Below are 16934 nucleotides of genomic sequence, written 5' to 3' on the forward strand. Positions count from 1 at the left end.
AGCAATAGTCGCGTTCTAAAATCCTTCTACTGGTTTCAGCAGAATTGCACCTTCCTTTCAGGGTTGGTCTGATGATTGAACAGATTTCAACCTATTTTCTGCCAGGATCAAAAACTTCACAAGCTGGTAGATTATCGGAATTGATCTGTCAGATAAACAAAATGTAATGGCATCCCGGCAGGTTCCAACTGCTGCTTCTAAGAACAGTGACTTTAGAAAAGTTCTTCACACCTGTAATAAATGATGACAAGCACAGATTATGTGCAATAAGGATTCGGCAACAAAGCCGCTTAATCTACAACAGGATGTTGGCCATTGTTGCATCCATATGGGTGTAAGGTCCTTAGTTAGGAATCTGTCAAATCTCAGTTAAAGACATTAGGCGTTTCTGTGGCATGAGAAATGAGACCTCAAGTCTGGCTGGACTTCAAGATTTTCATAAGAGTTAATTACAGCCCAAGCATACTTTTTCCTTGCTGCAAAGGATAATTGTTTTGTTGCTCAGTTTAAAAAAAGTCTTAAGCTATCCAGATGGCTGATAATCAAAGGTATGAAGGCACTCAGCTAGGTGGCTTTTTAGAAAGACGGCCTGTCTCACTAGTAGTTGGCTTGGTAGTCCAAACTCAAGACGGATTTCCGCATGGCCTGTGTTCTTAGGTATCTTAAAGGAGGATTTAAAAGGCTTTATTTGTAACTTGTCCATTAATGTAGTATCTTTACCGCAAAAGATGTCTGAGCCATATGACAGTGCAGGAACCAATTTCACCTCCCTGATTTTAACCAGATGCTGATTGCTAGGACACATTAGTTTATCCCACAAAGTCTTGAACAAAAAGTGGAGGGAGCAGTTTTAGACCTTAGATGACTGAAAACTCTCATCAAATATGATACCCACATTTTTGCAGCCCCTGAGTGACTCAGAGGGCTTCTCCCTTAGGTGCCAGACAAGTCATTGCAAACTGGAATGGCCTATAGTAATGATTTAGTTTTCTTAATGTTCAACTTTAGATGGTTAGCATGCACATATCCGTCAAAGGACTCAATTAACTTATTTAAGCCTATTGGTGTTTGCCTTAGTTCTATAGTATTGTCAGCCTATTGTAGGTACTTTATGTTACAGCTTACCTATTTAGAGGTGTATACATTCATGTTATCCAAATTTTGCGGAAGAGTGGAAGATGAAGGGATTAGAGAAATACAGGCGTTCATTCTGACCGCGGCGGGCGGCGGTCGCCGCCCGCCACGCGGTCACCGCCAAATGGCCGCTCCGCGGTCAGGAGACCGCGGATGCCATTCTGGCTTTCCCGCTGGGCTGGCGGGCGACCGCCAAAAGGCCGCCCGCCGGCCCAGCGGGAAAGCCCCTGCAACATAGAAGCCGGGTCCGAATGGAGCCGGCGGTGTTGCAGGGGTGCGACGGGTGTGGTAGCACCCGTTGCGATTTTCACTGTCTGCAAAGCAGACAGTGAAAATCTTCATGGGGCCCTGTTAGGGGGCCCCTGCACTGCCCATGCCAGTGGCATGGGCAGTGCAGGGGCCCCCAGGGGCCCCACGACACCCGTTCCCGCCATCCTGGTTCTGGCGGTGTAAACCGCCAGAAACAGGCTGGCGGGAAGGGGGTCGGAATCCCCATGGCGGCGCTGCAAGCAGCGCCGCCATGGAGGATTCCCTGGGCCAGGGGAAAACCGGCGTGAAACCGCCGGTTCCCCTTTTCTGACCGCGGCTTTACCGCCGCGGTCAGAATGGCCCTGGAAGCACCGCCAGCCTGTTGGCGGTGCTTCCGTGGTCCCTGGCCCTGGCAGTCATGGACCGCCAGGGTCGGAATGACCCCCACAGTGTTGTATCTAATGGAATATTAAACAATCATGACATTTCCCTGTGGTGGTGCTGTTTTCGTTACCTAGGGGTAATGCAGGCACACTTGCATCATGGAACAAGGATGCTACTATTGCATGCAGGAATGTATTCGTGTATGAAAGTGCATCTTCCTGCTAACCAAAATTTCCAGTGAACCATATTCCACCTTCTATGTATACTGCAGAATGCAGTAACAAGAAGATTTAAAGGTCTAACCCCTTGTAATGCCACTCCTGAGAAGGTAGTGCTTGCTGGCAGTTCATGGTTAACCCGGTTTGTTAAGTTTAGGAATGCATCTAAAACCATCAGGTGTCAATTAATAACCCCATGCAATGGTCATGGATCCTCTCCCTGGTGCAGACAAAGGCTATGCAGTGATTTGCACTACATTGTATCACTCATAATCAATGACACTTGTCAAAACTACACAAGTTGGCATTCGTTGGCTCAAACAATATACAAATAGATTTGAGTGGCACATTTACCAAGGTGCATTGTGCAAGCTCCTCTCAAATTGATTCAGACATATAGCCTCGAGTGCAGACATGTCATTACCAATACATTACCTAGCAGATCTTGCCTAGCTTTGTGTGCAAATACATGGCTGCCTGACAATCACATGTGCTATATTGAAATTACACTATGGTGGTCGTTATGACTTTTTGGTCTTCGAGGAAGACTGCCAAAGCCACTGGTGCCAGAAGTCTGCCAGTGCTGGAGTTCTTCCCCCCACCATATTATGGGTACTGCTGGATTTCTGCCACACTTTTGGCGGAAATCCAGCAGTAGTTATGCTGGCAGGCAGAGGCACCAGAAGAACACCGCCTGCAGTATTATGAGCAATAATACGGCCTGGCGGTGTCCTGCTGGCAGGGCGCTGCAGGAGGTGGAAGTGCCCGTTCCCTGCCGGACGACCACCTCCCCGGACTAGGTAATTTGATTGTCCAACAGGGGAGGTGGTCGGAGGGTGGGGGGTGTTTTGTGTGTGCTTGTTGTCTGCATGTGTGCATGAATGTGTGTATGCGTGGTTTTTATGCATGTCGTATAAGTGCAGGTTGTATAAGTGAGTGCGTGTATGCATGGAAGTGTGTATGGGTGTGAGGATGGGTGTGAGCATGCATGTTTGGATGGGTGTGAGTATGCATGTTAGGATGGGTGTGAGTATGTGTGCTTGGATGGGTGTGAGTATGTGTGGTTGAATGCATATATGAGTGTTGAGGTGAATGTGAGTATGGATACGTATGAGTGAATGCATGTATATAGTTGTAGGTGAGTGAGTGTATGTGTGGTGCATGTGGGTGTCTGTGCATGTATGTACGGAGGGGATGCTATATCTGGAGGGGGTTTATGGGTGGGAGGCTGTGTGTCTTGAGGATGGGTGGGGGAAGAGGGGTGCTGTGTCTGGAGGAGGAGGGGGGTTTAGTGCTTGCTGGGAGTGTGGGAGTCATCTAAGAGTGGCAAGGAAGAAATTCCCTGTCATCGGTAGCCTTTCCGCCAGGGTTTTCGTGGCAGTGCTACCTCTGCGGTAACCCTGGTGGAAAGGCACCTCCTAATACCGCCAGTGGTCTTCTGTGGCTGCCGGGTCAGAGATGCACATCTCCGGTCCAGCGACTCCAACCGCCATGGTGGTATGAGTGGAGATGTGGTGGGTTGCCAGAGGCCAACCCACCACACTCATAATGTGAAAGGCTTCACCATCAGCCTATTGGAGGTGAGACCGCCACCTTTGCCCTGATGATCAGGAGACCCCCAGGGTCATAATGACCCCCCAATATGTTTTTTACAAAATCCAGTAAATCTGCAACCTGGGTGGCACATGCACAGTAGTATGGGTGAGCAAGCCTGTCGCTGTGCTTCCCTAAATGTGTGCTGCATCCATAACACATCACATGGAATGATTCCCGACAAGCTGACTGAATAAAGATATTGGGCAGAGTACGGAACGCAATAGCGTGGGCCATAGGCCTCTATAGCAATCTTCACATGAACATATGACTGTGGGGAACATGCAGATGTGTGTCCTGGTAAAAGCTGTGACAACTTCAGTATGATCAGACAGCTTCTGATTCCTGCCTTGTTGTGCTGCCATGTTGACTGCTGTTCCCCTGACTGGGTAAAAAAAAATCCACATGCAGTCCTTGAAACCAGACTAACTCTATGACTCGTGTACTGGCCTACCTTTAATTAAGTGACATGGGCATGAATAAATTACACCCACCCAGATTCACCACCTGGAGACTGCCCTCTGTTACACAGGCCTGCCTAGTGGGACCAACCCTGTCCACAGTTCTACCACGCACCATGCAACTCTGGGTGTAGTAACACATATGCAACATATTTCCAGCATCACCAAAGCTACATAAGTCTCCCCAAGCCTACTTCAAACCACAAAAGGTAGACAGTCTTGAAAATGTCTCAATACATTATAATAATTACTTGATTCCCCTCACAATAAAGTGTCACTCAGTATGTCACACCTAAAAAGATATAATGTAACACATAAGCACACTATGACCACTGAAATGTCACACATATGCAAACTTTAAACTTGTCTGCTATAAATCCAGAATCAATGGAAGCGTGTCCAAGGTCCGATTTCCTGCATTTCAAAGTCCTCTATATTAGAGCCCACACATCAGGCCAGTTGAATCGTTAAGAACCCATGCATCGCCCATTTTGCACAGCACAATCCACCAGTTGTAAGCTGCACATCAACACCAATTTGTGGTAGTGACCTACAGAAATGCTAATGCGCTGTGCATGTATTAACGCAATGGCAATATTAGTAGCAATGCGTCATACAAAATGACAAAATTGTCAACAACGGACAGGGTACACCCAGGAAATGATGCAATGGGTGTGGGGAACTGCATACTAGGAAGTGTGAAGTTGCTTCCACTTCCTCTTACTCTCTGTTAGTGTGTGCTGGAGGTCTTTTTGAGATTGTCTGTGCCTGTGGAGATTTTTTTGTCTTGTGAGTGTGTGATCTGACCCTGTATTGTGCCTTTGTAATACCCTTTTGTTTAATTTCATTATTTTATCAAGATATTTGTCACTGTTTTATTGGGACTTTGGCCCTCATTCTGACCTTGGCGGTCGGCGGAGAGGCGGCGGTCGGACCGCGAACAGGCCGGCGGTATTAAAAATGGCATTCTGACCGCGGCAGTCACCGCCGCGACCGACCGCCACTTCCCCACTCCGACAGCCACGGCGGTCATGACCGACGGGCTGGAGTCTGCGCACTCCGGTCCGGCGGTCGACCCAAGACCGCCAACGGTATCATGACCCTGCTTACCACCGCGGTTTCTGGCGTTCGGGAACCGCCATGCGAACCATGGCGGTAGGCACTATCGGGGCCAGGGAATTCCTTCCCTGGCACTGATAGGGGTCTCCCCCACCCCCCACTGCCCCCCCGAGTCCTCCCCCCACACCCTCCACCCCCCTGCCACCCCCCGAGGTGGTACGAACCCCCTCCCCACCCCCACCCCGACATGCACATACACGCACCCCGACATGCACACACCCCCAACATGCACATATACACACCCCCTACACACACACATACACAACGGGGACACATACCCGCACACATACATGCCGACATGCGCACCCGCCGAACTACACACATTGCCCATAGGCACAGCAGCACTCCCCGCCCGCATGCACGCACTCACACACCCCCTCTACACACTCACACGCACACCCCCATGCACGCACATATCACACAACACCCCCCCACCCCCTCCCCTCACGGACGATCAACTTACCTTGTGCGTTGGTCCTCCGGGAGGTGACAGGAGCCATGGGGAGGTGACCGCCAACAGAAGACCGCCAACAGAAGACCGCCACACAGAAATGTGGGTCGTAATTCTGTGGGCGGTGTTCTGCTGGCGTGGCGGTGGAGGTTGACCAGTCTCCACTTTCCCGCCGACCGCCAGTGTGGCTGCTGGCGGTTTTCCGGCGGAACGCTCCCAGCGGTCAGAATGCGCACAGCGGCATACCGCCGCGGTCGGCGGTCTTCACCGCCGCGGTAACTCGGCGGTCTTGCGAAAAGACCGCCAAGGTCAGAATGACCCCCTTTGTCTTTTATAGTTATTATGGGGGTGTTATTTTGGGTTTTTATGTGTCTGGGAAGGATAGGGACATGTAAGACAGGGGTAAGAATTTTTCTGCGGTAGAGTTGGGAGTACTGATCTGGTTGATAGTCCACTACCTGCCCTGGATTCCAGTTGCTGGAGGTAGGCCATCCAGCCAAGGACAAGGAAGATCAGTGGGAGAGTGTGCTCCCACATCACCAGAAAACATTTGGGCTTGATTGCACCAGCATCCAGATCAAACATAGATGGGGTGACATGGTGGCATGGAAGGCTAATCTTGTCAACCATCTTGGACTGGAAATTTGCAGACCAGTAGGTATGTATGTATGTTCTCTTGCATTTAGTGATATAGAAGTAATGCCGAACATAAACATGGACTGCACATCATTTGTTTAGTTGTTTTTTTAACATTGCAATGTGGGAGATGTATATCAAAATAAATGAACGTATGGAAATGAAGGTAACTAAGGGACCTTTGTATGCCTCATAGTTGCTAGGTTAAGCAAGCATACAGCAATCACAGTGGCAATCGCTCCATTGCCACTGTGCTTGTCCTTGGCACAAGGGGCTGTTTGATGGTTAATGGGTGGAGGTTCTCAATGCAATGCATGTAAATGTGAGGATTTCCTTATGTAGTATACATGAATGACCAGGGGATGCTTCAAATTTGTCAGAGCACCACTGTTGAATGCTAAGCAGGAGATGTATGTCCAAACTCCATTTATGTGAATCTTCCATGTGTGCTGCATTGTGCTACACACGTACCCAGATTAATATGCGTCCGAAATATCTACATATACTAATCAGTGTGTTTTTGAGGGCAACACCAAAGCATAAAGCCTAATGACAAGGAATGAACACCTGCACAAAGTTGGAAGGTGCAAAGATTTACTACTAGTCAGCACTCTGTGCACCAGCGTCAGTAAACCCTTATATGGCTTTTACGAAGTCACATACAGTGTATGCCTGTCCTTTTGCATCAAAGCACCACTCAGTTCTTCTGAGGGACAATGTTGTTACCCATGTGTTATGGTACAATGGAGTCTGACATGATACTTGGCAGCATTACTAAAATATCATTTGCCGAGCCATGTGCCAGGCATGTGATGATGGATACATCTGAACTTCATCATCCAGCCTGCTCAAACCTGCAAATGGACTTGATGCGTCAAATAATTTTGTCAGATTTAGATATGTGTGTATAAGCTGTTGTTTAAAACTGAAATACTGGGGTAGCATAGTCTGTAAATTAAAAACGTAAGCATATGTGAAAGCACTATTTGCAATGCAATGACAAAATTAATGTCTTCTAGGTGGACATCTACCATTGAACCATGCTGAGATGGCACCCTCAAAGGACTGCAATGCTACCAATAATTATCATTAGTACATGTTTGTAGCATTTTGACATATGTGTGTGGTCTATGTAAAATGTAACATTGTGATGTGTTCTGAAAGGTAACAATCACCTAATATCATTTTGCTATCAGTGTGCTAAACACAACAGAACCTGCCCACAAATTCATTTGGAATTTCACTGTGAATGTAGGGTGTATGTAAGCAGGCCCACAGGATCTAAGCATCTTTAGGGGGAAAAATATGGGGCTTTGGAAATAGCACAATTTTTTAGATGGGAATGCCTTTCTTGCATCTCAATGACACAAGGTAGGTTCACACATCCAAACAATGTGCAAACTCCAATATTTTGATACTAGGCATGTCTAGTGTCAAAATATAAATATGGAATTAAGTTTGCGCCAAATTCAGTGCAAATAGAGTATAAATATGCCCCAGAGTTCATAACATTGAGTTGGTTGAGTTAGGTACCTGATGTAGCTATTGCCCTGTAGGCTTTGAATATATATGTTGTTTTGTGAGATGCATATGGTCAACAGTTAGTGTACCTCACATTTGAGTCACTTAAACAATATTTCATTTTCTTCATTCACTGCTTGTGGTCATCATGGGGTGATTTGACACACAGTCCAACACAGATAGTCACCCACTGTAGCACAGTGTTTGAAAGAGGTACAGCATGTATACTGTGGATGGTTTTGACACTACAGATTACAGATTCCTGGCTGTGCCGGGGGCACATACTGGTGCCTGCCATTAACACACACAGCCTCGAAGCATTGTGGAAGTAGGTCATTGTTGTTAGCTGGTAACAAATCATGAACTTTGCCCCCATCTTCCTTGAGAAACCTCAATCATCCTTTAGAGTGAGTTCTTGCTAAGTGTGACACCACATGCATGTAACTTTTTGCAACTACTTGCAAAGTTTGACAAACCATAAGTCTCCTTTTTCCTCTTACCTTGAGGAGGTGTTGTTTTGTTCCTGCATCAGTGCTCTGGCTCGTTTGTAGTGATATGTGTGTATATTGTGCGGTTACACTCACACTAAATAGACGTGAGGCCTCTCAGAGGCAGAAGAACACATTTACCCTCTGTATCCCAGTGTAACTATCAACACCATTTAGCAAATGACACAGAACCCCAAAGGCTAAATAGTTGCATTTCATACATACTGACATCCAAGGTGTTGGTCTGACCATGTACATCGTTGTGTGGCATACGTATAATGCAAATTCAAAAGAGGTCTGGGCATGTGTATCTCCATAATATCAGTGCAAGCTTCATAATGTATGTACTTTAGGATCTCTTCAGAGTAAGCATTGAGGCTATCATGTGTGCTTGATCATGTTGTCATATTCACTGAGCTAGATATATTGTTTAGTAAGGCTTTTCCCATGTGTACGAGTCAAGTAACTGAAGCTTACTGTTACACCATGACGTTCAATTGAGATATAAGACCTTCTGAATAATGCCATCTCAATGGATATAATTGATGTTGGTGCATATAAAAGGGTAACAGGTGATAGGGTCTTTAGCTCTACACATAGTGTGTTTTTGTATGTACATATCCACGATGGTACAAGTAGTCCTGAACACAAAAGACATACAACACTCTGGTTTATATGGGTGAATGTATTTATAAATTTGGTATGGTGTGCATGAGCATTTTTGCAGTGTTTGTGACAACAACACCATCATTGATTGAGATCAGAGGATGTCCAGACAGAGTCCATTTGGGAGACATGTTCTGCAACCTGTACAGGTGAAGAGGTACACATTGCCATTAGGGAAGGTAGGCATCTTCAACAGTCTACAAGTAGGTAAAATGTAGAGGTACCCATAAAAATGGTGCAGTACTGGATAAAAAAAAGTGGTGTCATGATGTTAGACACAGGCCAACTGGGGAATTGGCTGGGGGCACAGGAAAATGTTACCTGGCAATTTTCCTACAGAAATTGATAACATTCACATCTTCCTCCTCTGATTGGTGTTGGGCCTCCCCTGAAGTTGGTGGTGTTTGTGTGGGAGGTATCTGAGACACCCACACATATGTGACTCAAGATGTGAATCCTCTGTCCCCTCTTGCATTTGTCAGTGCCAGTGTAGGAGGCTGGCCCTCTATGTAGTATGCAAAACTAGGCACACTGTAAAGGAGGTCCAGACAACCACACATTGGTTACCAGAGGTAAAAACTTTAGACCGCTTAATGCTCCAATTTTTAAGGTAGTTGGTCAAGCAGTTAGGCCAAACCAGGAGATGTGCTAAGCATTTGTTCGACTCACAATATCAATCATGCACCACACACACTCAATGAAGAACTCGAGACCAGAATTTATAACAATACTTCATCTTTATATAATTTTTTTAATCAAAATGGTTAAGATACGTAAAGTACTTTTTGAATTATGATCAATCAAAGTTTTAATAAAGTTAGTCTTTCTGTGTGTAATTATGCACCATAGGAATCAATAGAATGCCACCTATAAAAATGCATATAAAATCACACAGGTGAGTTACCAGTCTCTTCTTTTGGAGGATGGTCAATGAGGTCGGTGGGCACACCATGCCAGCTGGAGAGTCTCAGGTGACTCCTTGTTCTGGCGGGAGCAGAGCAGGTTATTGTCTTGGCACAGGGCCAATTGGAGGGGCCACTTGGAAGAGGACCAGGTTTGCAGGTATAAAGGTGGTGCCTTTGGGTCCCCTTGGGCTGTTGAGGTCGCAAGGGGTTATGGGCCCCTGGCACACAGCATGTTCCATGATGCAGGGCTCATGGCGGCCGGGTGCAGGGCGAGTTGGAGGTCTTGGAGGCTGAGCACAATGGAACCCTTTGGAGCTGGAGGCAAGTCTTCTTCTGGGGGCCTATCAGGATGAAGAGGGCATTCTGGTGGGAAGTCCAGGGTGTTCCTGAAGTTCCTCAACTGGGGCTTCCTCCTGGTCCAGTTGCACCTGTGGGTGAGTTTTGTTTGCTGTTGTCTGACGTGCACTGACCAGTACCTGGGGTATTAGCACAACTCGGCTGTGAGAGGGTGCAGGGCCACCAGTGTTAGCACAGTTCTAGGTCTCATCTAGGCTGTTGTTGGTGTGTTGTCGGGACTGGCTGTGACTTCTGGTTACTGAGATATTGTCCAGTTGGTGAAGTGACCCTCACCAGTTTGCTGGTTCTTTGCAGGTTTCTTTGGTTTCTTGAGTTGTGCCTCCACTCAGGAGGGAGACTTGTGAAGGCTGGAGGTCCTCTGAGTCATTTGAGGTTGGTCCAGTGGTCAGCTCCTCCGCAGCGACGATTGTTGGGACTCTGGTGCAGCAAGTAAGGGTTCTTGGAGCCTCTTCCAGTGCAGCAGGTCCTCTGTTCTCACGCTGTCAGGTTCTTTGGTGCTGTCTTCTTTTCTTCCTGATAAATATGATTTCTTGGTGTAGGGAAGCCAACTTAATACTGAATTTAGTGGGCGTTTTAGGAAGAACCTGGTAGTGTGCAATGGGGCACTTACCCCTGGGTGGCTACACCTACTACAGTGACAACTTCCAGTGGGAAGGGTCACTACCCTAAACCTCATTGGCTATTTTCCTACCATCCAACATGGAGAAAAATGCAATAGATGGTCCACTTCACCTGCAAGCCCCTAGAGGTAGTGCATGGCCAGTGAGACCCCCTCCTCCTATCCTTTGTGTGGTTTCCGCCTTTACTCCCACCAAAAGTGGGGCTTGACAAAGGGGGAAGCCATCTTCTGCTAGCAGCAGGCCTGGGGGCTCGAGTTTCAAGGGCAGTAGCCCTTTGAAGCTCACTGCCAGGTGAGGGCACATTCCTGAGGGAGGGGGTGTTAGCTCCTTCATCCAGGAAAGGCATTGTAAAACAAACCAGAGAGACAGGGCTCTCCCCCAAAGTTTGTATATTGCCTGTCTGGAGGTGGCATGATGGATGGAACCAGTCAGAAATCATGCCAGTTAGGTTAGCTTTTGCAGGGGGCACCTCTAAAGTGACCACTGGGTACATTTCGGGATAAATCCAATACTGGTACCAGTTTAGATTTATCATCCTGAGTTGTTTAATATCAAACAACCCAGTGTGCAGACTGGCCATCATGTAGCTGGGGAACTTGTGTTTGACCAGTATTGAGTACATGTATTTAAAACAGCTGCTCTGTACACTCACTATGTCACAGGTTTGGCAAGGACACAGTTGGGTCATATTGCTCATGCAACTATGCCCTCACATACAGTATGGTGCACCCTGCCTTAGGGCTGAAAGGCCTGCCAGAGGGATAACTTACCCATAACATATGCAGTGTAGGGTAGACATGGCACACAGGGAGTGTGCCAGGTCGAATTTGTCTTTTTTAGGTTTGCCCCAGGATACTCAGCCTGCATGGCAGTGCTGGGTGCATCTGGGTGCAGGGTTCTAGAGGGTGACACAATCAGTGCTGCTGCCCTCATGGGCCTACCCCTAACATCCCATGCCCTGGTTACTGGTGTACTCATTTACTAGTAATTACAGTGATTTTTAAGAGTGTATCCAATTGTGCCAAGCATCACAACAGATTTAGGGAAAGAGGTCTGGCCAAGAGATTCTGGCTAGCAGGGGCCCTGGGCACTACAACTTCTATAACACATCAACATCAGGCAAACAGCGTGGAGCTAACCATGCAAAAAGAGGTCTTCTCTTACAGCCAGCAAGGAGGGCAGCACAGCACTGACAAGGGTCTAATGCCTTCTCAACAATGCAACAACTTCTCAATTGAGGGCACCCGTTGTTGCTACATAGGAATCCAACTCGTACTCCGTAGATGCCATGATATTAATGATGATCCCCAGCTTGGTGACTACCTCACTGGTGTCAGATGTTGAGGCCCATTGTTCTTGCCTCTGCCTCATGTGACACCAGCAATGTCAGCTAAAGACTCATCACTAAAATGGAGTTAAGCTTAGATGTCTGTTCTCATCTTAGCCCTATCCTTATTAGGGGTCAGACACCTATGGACTCCTTCTAGGGTATCACTATGGCCTCCATCCTTGCCTGAACCTCATCAACCAACCACTGTGAGACTCCTACCACTCACTGTTGGGAGACAACTTGGGCTTCATCGGAGTCCACAGCTGGGCTTGTACTGTCAGATAGGTGATGTCCTGTGGGTTACTCTGGAGACCATGCAATGCTGACATCCCTCGCCATGTCCAGGGAAGGAGATTCTACGGAGTACAGGAGCTGCTGGAATGTGTCATCGTCATGGGGGGTAGGATGACATCACCAACATGTTGGTCATCCAGGACAGACTGCTGGTTAAAAGATGTTGTTTGCCTCTCTGCAATGAAATTGTAAAATGTTAATGATGATCTATTAACAGTTGCTTACAGTAGTAATTTTGGTGACAACAGACTTTGTTATCATTCACATAATGTTACACATAGATGTGCTGAACATGTGTTACTAACAGTAAATTAAGTCAAGTTACTCTATTGTTGCCTTGCACGTGGCAATATCTGTACATTTTTCACATAACCACTGAGAGACAAGGGGGGCATTCTTATGTCACAGCACACATTGCAAGGCAGTTACGCAGCTTGCTGACCTGACCTGGCTGAAAGGGGTAGTGCATGTAAGTGCCCCATTTATCACCTTTGTTGGCCTATTTCCACATTATGGCTATATTGATGTAAGGGTCACTTGTTGACACTACTACTGAGAACATTGCACTATGTTACCAGGGTGCCTGCATTCTCTATAGCCATTACTAAGCCAACAGCTCCTGAGAAAGTGTTGTTAGTTTGGTCATACATTAGTTTTGGTCCATCACCCTGCCTTTCACACCGTGCCCTATGCCAATCTGCCTTGCAGTGCTGTATTGCATGCAATGTGTGTATTCATTTGGCCAAGGGGTCATTTCTGACACACATCCACACAATTCTACACAGTAAGTAGCCTTGCTACACTGCAGGAATGTACATACCATTGTTTACTTATGTGTGTATACTGTGATTTTCTAACACACAAACAGTCATCTTCGGAATCCAGAATGATAGGCATTGTGAACCATGTCTGAAGTGGCTAAGCACCATCACAATTGGAAATATGCAACCTTTGGGGCTTATCCAATTTTTGTCATTACCCACGTTGGTCCTCTGCAGAGCACCACAAATCTCTTCACTCAGGCCTGCTCACTTGTACATGTACATGACTCTTCTTCCGTTCATCATTTGGGGCCAAGTGCCAGGTCTTACTCTCTCACACTGACGTCCATCAGGTCAGACATTGACTCTCAGGAGACACCTCCACCATCCACCATTTTTTACAATATGTAATTGACCAAGATACCTATCGATATGTGAGACCTATGGTTCACGGTGAACCTCACAAAAGAGTTGTTGGCATGACTGATGCCACCTGCTAATCAAAATACTCCTCGTCCTCAGGTCCTCCTCTGCCCTGCATGGCTGGCCTCAGGCTCTTGGTCTGTTTCTCTTTGGTCCTGTGCCTCTAGTCGTGCCACCCCTTCTTCAACTTTGACACTGTCCTTTTTGTTTGACCTATACTGTTAATCCTTTCCACTAAAGACTGCCAAATGGCTTCCTTCTTCCTTAAAGGCAATATGGAGGTGACACAGAGAGGTTTTCATTTTTTGTCACCTCAGTTATTAAATATTAAAATGTGGTTCTTCTCCTCACTGAAATTGCTGTTCCTTTTACCCTAGTCTGCTATCTGTTCATCTTGGCTGGGGTTGGGATTGTTGCCCTCCTGACTTGTAGATGGAGTTCCCTCATTTTGTGAGTTTGTTTTGGTCTGCTGTTTAGATTTTTTAAATGTGTCATTTTTAAATGAATCTCATCTAAGTGACGCAAATCAGCTTTGCATCACGTATGTTTCAGTTGTCTTATTCCAAGTTGTGTAATTTTTTTAATGCATCAAAATTTTGGATGCTCCTTCAGACCTTATGACATGGTGTGCCATTCCATAAACCTGGTGCACCCATGTTGCAAGGAAGTGGCGTTCAACATGGCACTTTTTTGATGCAATGCTGCTGCAACAAAGGGTTGAGTCATTTCTCATAAACATAGCCATAAGAGGCACAATTACTAAACTGTCAGGCAGTGCAGCACAGCAGCGAAAAATGCTGCACTGCATGACAGGGAGAAGCAGGAGAGCTCCATATCCACAGAGATATTTTTCTCTTCAGCCCTCTCCCTATCATTGGCATAGATTTTTACTGCTGTGCACCACAAACACACATTTGCGCGATAGTGCAAGGGTGAGTGTCAGAGTGTAGCATAGCATAGGTTTGTACTGGAAAGGTTCTCTTCCAGAACAAAATATAATGCCTAGACAACATGTGCAGCACACATGCAAAGTAGGAAAAGAAAGGAGAAATGACAAAATTTCTCCTTTTAACGTCTGGTTTTAAAAGGAGTTATTTTTTTGCACAAATCTCTGTCTCATATTTTTGGTAGATAGAGTTTTGCATTAAAAAGGAAGGGAAGCTGCATGGGAATGCCCATATAATGCCCCATTGATGGTAAGCTTCAAGCTGCTTTGCGTTACTTTGAGTTATTTTTCAGCGCAAAACAAGTTTTGTGCTGGAAAGTAAACAATATAAAAAACATTTTGTGCTGGTTTGTGTCACTTTAATGATGCAAAGCCAGTGCAAATTGTTTGTAAATTACCACCAGTTATCTAAAATACTGTTGTAACTAATAATTTACTAATTTCTGAACTATTAATCCACTCACTTTGGCTATGAATACACCCTGTAATAATACTGTAATGACTACTATGGAAGCACAACTCTTTTTTAAACATTAATTCACTAAAAACGTATCAAAAAAGAACATTTTAAAACACATGCAGTGATGTTCAGACAGAACACAACTGTTGTAGGCCACTCAAGTAAACAACAACGTGGACAAAGTCACCACTGTCTCACTACCACACAAATACAATAGCAACAGTAAATTAGGGGTGGACAGAACTTACAGAGTTTCACTCCATGGAATTCCGTTGCGTTACATAAAAACTTTGAGCTCATACGGAGTTCCACCAATGGGCAGAAAATATGCATGTCTTGCAGCTTGTGTTGCAATTTAGAGTGGGTTGTGCGGGTAGTGCGAGCAGCACAAAAAGAAATCAGGGCAAATGGCACTAAGCGGGGCTCTAGAGTATATGGCCATTCAAGATGATTTTGCTGGTTCTCAAGTAGAAAATCTACTTGAGTGGCAGAAAATCAACTCAAGAAGCAGCTCTATGACAGCAACTGCTCACAACCACATGCGACCTCCTGAGTTAGCAAATTGAGATCGGAGATGATAAATCTCACTTCTGCTCGCTAGCTTGCATTTCTGAAGCCTTGCAGAAAACAATTTTCCACGCAGCCAATGGCAAAATTTAGCCGGAACTCTATATTACAAGAGTAGTTTGGAGTTGCCAAATTCTTCTAACTCCATGGGCAGAATAAAGCATTCCACCCTCCCCTGTGGTAAACACTCAATATCATACTACAAAATCCATACAATGATTCATCAACACTACTATGTAATATGAACATTCCACCAGTATCAAATTACCACATATCTACTGATAAAATGAAAGGGATACATGAAGTCAAGTTCACCATCACTTCTGGAAAGTGGATTATTGGTAAGGGCAGGAAAGTACCCACTCTTAGCAATAGACCACTAACCCCCACTAGGTCCAGTCAGGTCTCAATAAATTAATGCCCACTCAACCCTTGGTAGCTTGGCAATGAGCGACAAGGCTTAGGTTAGGAGATAGGTGTATAAAACATTTCAAAATCACAAAACAGTAAATAAGTAAAACCCAAGACATATTAAAAATCCAACACCAATTTATTAAAAAGAGTATATTTTCATCTTTAAAATGACACCAACATGATTAAAATCAGACAAGGGGAACAGGAGCTATGAGTTTTTAAGGAATTCATGTTTTTAGTGCATAGAAATTAAAAGCGCCAATCTGGTCTTCTGGTCCGGGGCAAAGTAAAAATTTGAGGCCAACCGCGATGGAGCCCTGCTTGTCTACAGCAAGTGGGAGGCCTCTGTCAAAGGTTTACCTTCAGACTTAGGGGCAGATTTATGGAAAGTAGCGCTGCACTGAGTGCAGTGCCACGTTCCCTGCACCCCTTAGCACGCCCCTTACGCCACCATGTGTGCACAGTATTTAAAATATAGCGCACCATGGTGCAGGGTAGGGGGCAATAGAGTCATTTTTAATGACTCTATTGATGTACTCTGTAGGAGTAGCGCCAAACTGTTGGCGCTACTCATGGAGAGTACATAGGGGCTCATTCTAAAGAATGGAAGCCCCCTTTTAATGCCTGCTCTTGAACAGGCATTAAAAGTGTTGTAATAAATAGCCCATTTTACCAGCTCTCCTAATGGGGGAACGCCGCCTTTGCATACATTATGCCTGGCGCAGGCATAATGTAGTGCAAACGGTTACAGGGTAGCGCAATGCATGCATTGCACCACCCTGTAAATACAGCGCAGGGATTTTGGCCTCATTGGGCCCCATTAATGTCTAAAAAATAACATTTATCTGGCGCAAGATGGCACTAGGGGCTTATAATTATGACTCTTGGTCTTTTTCTTGAAGATTTTCTCACCGGGACAAAGTCACCAGTCCGATCG

The sequence above is a fragment of the Pleurodeles waltl genome, chromosome 10 (assembly GCF_031143425.1).
Source record: "Pleurodeles waltl isolate 20211129_DDA chromosome 10, aPleWal1.hap1.20221129, whole genome shotgun sequence".
Lineage (NCBI taxonomy): Eukaryota > Metazoa > Chordata > Amphibia > Caudata > Salamandridae > Pleurodeles > Pleurodeles waltl.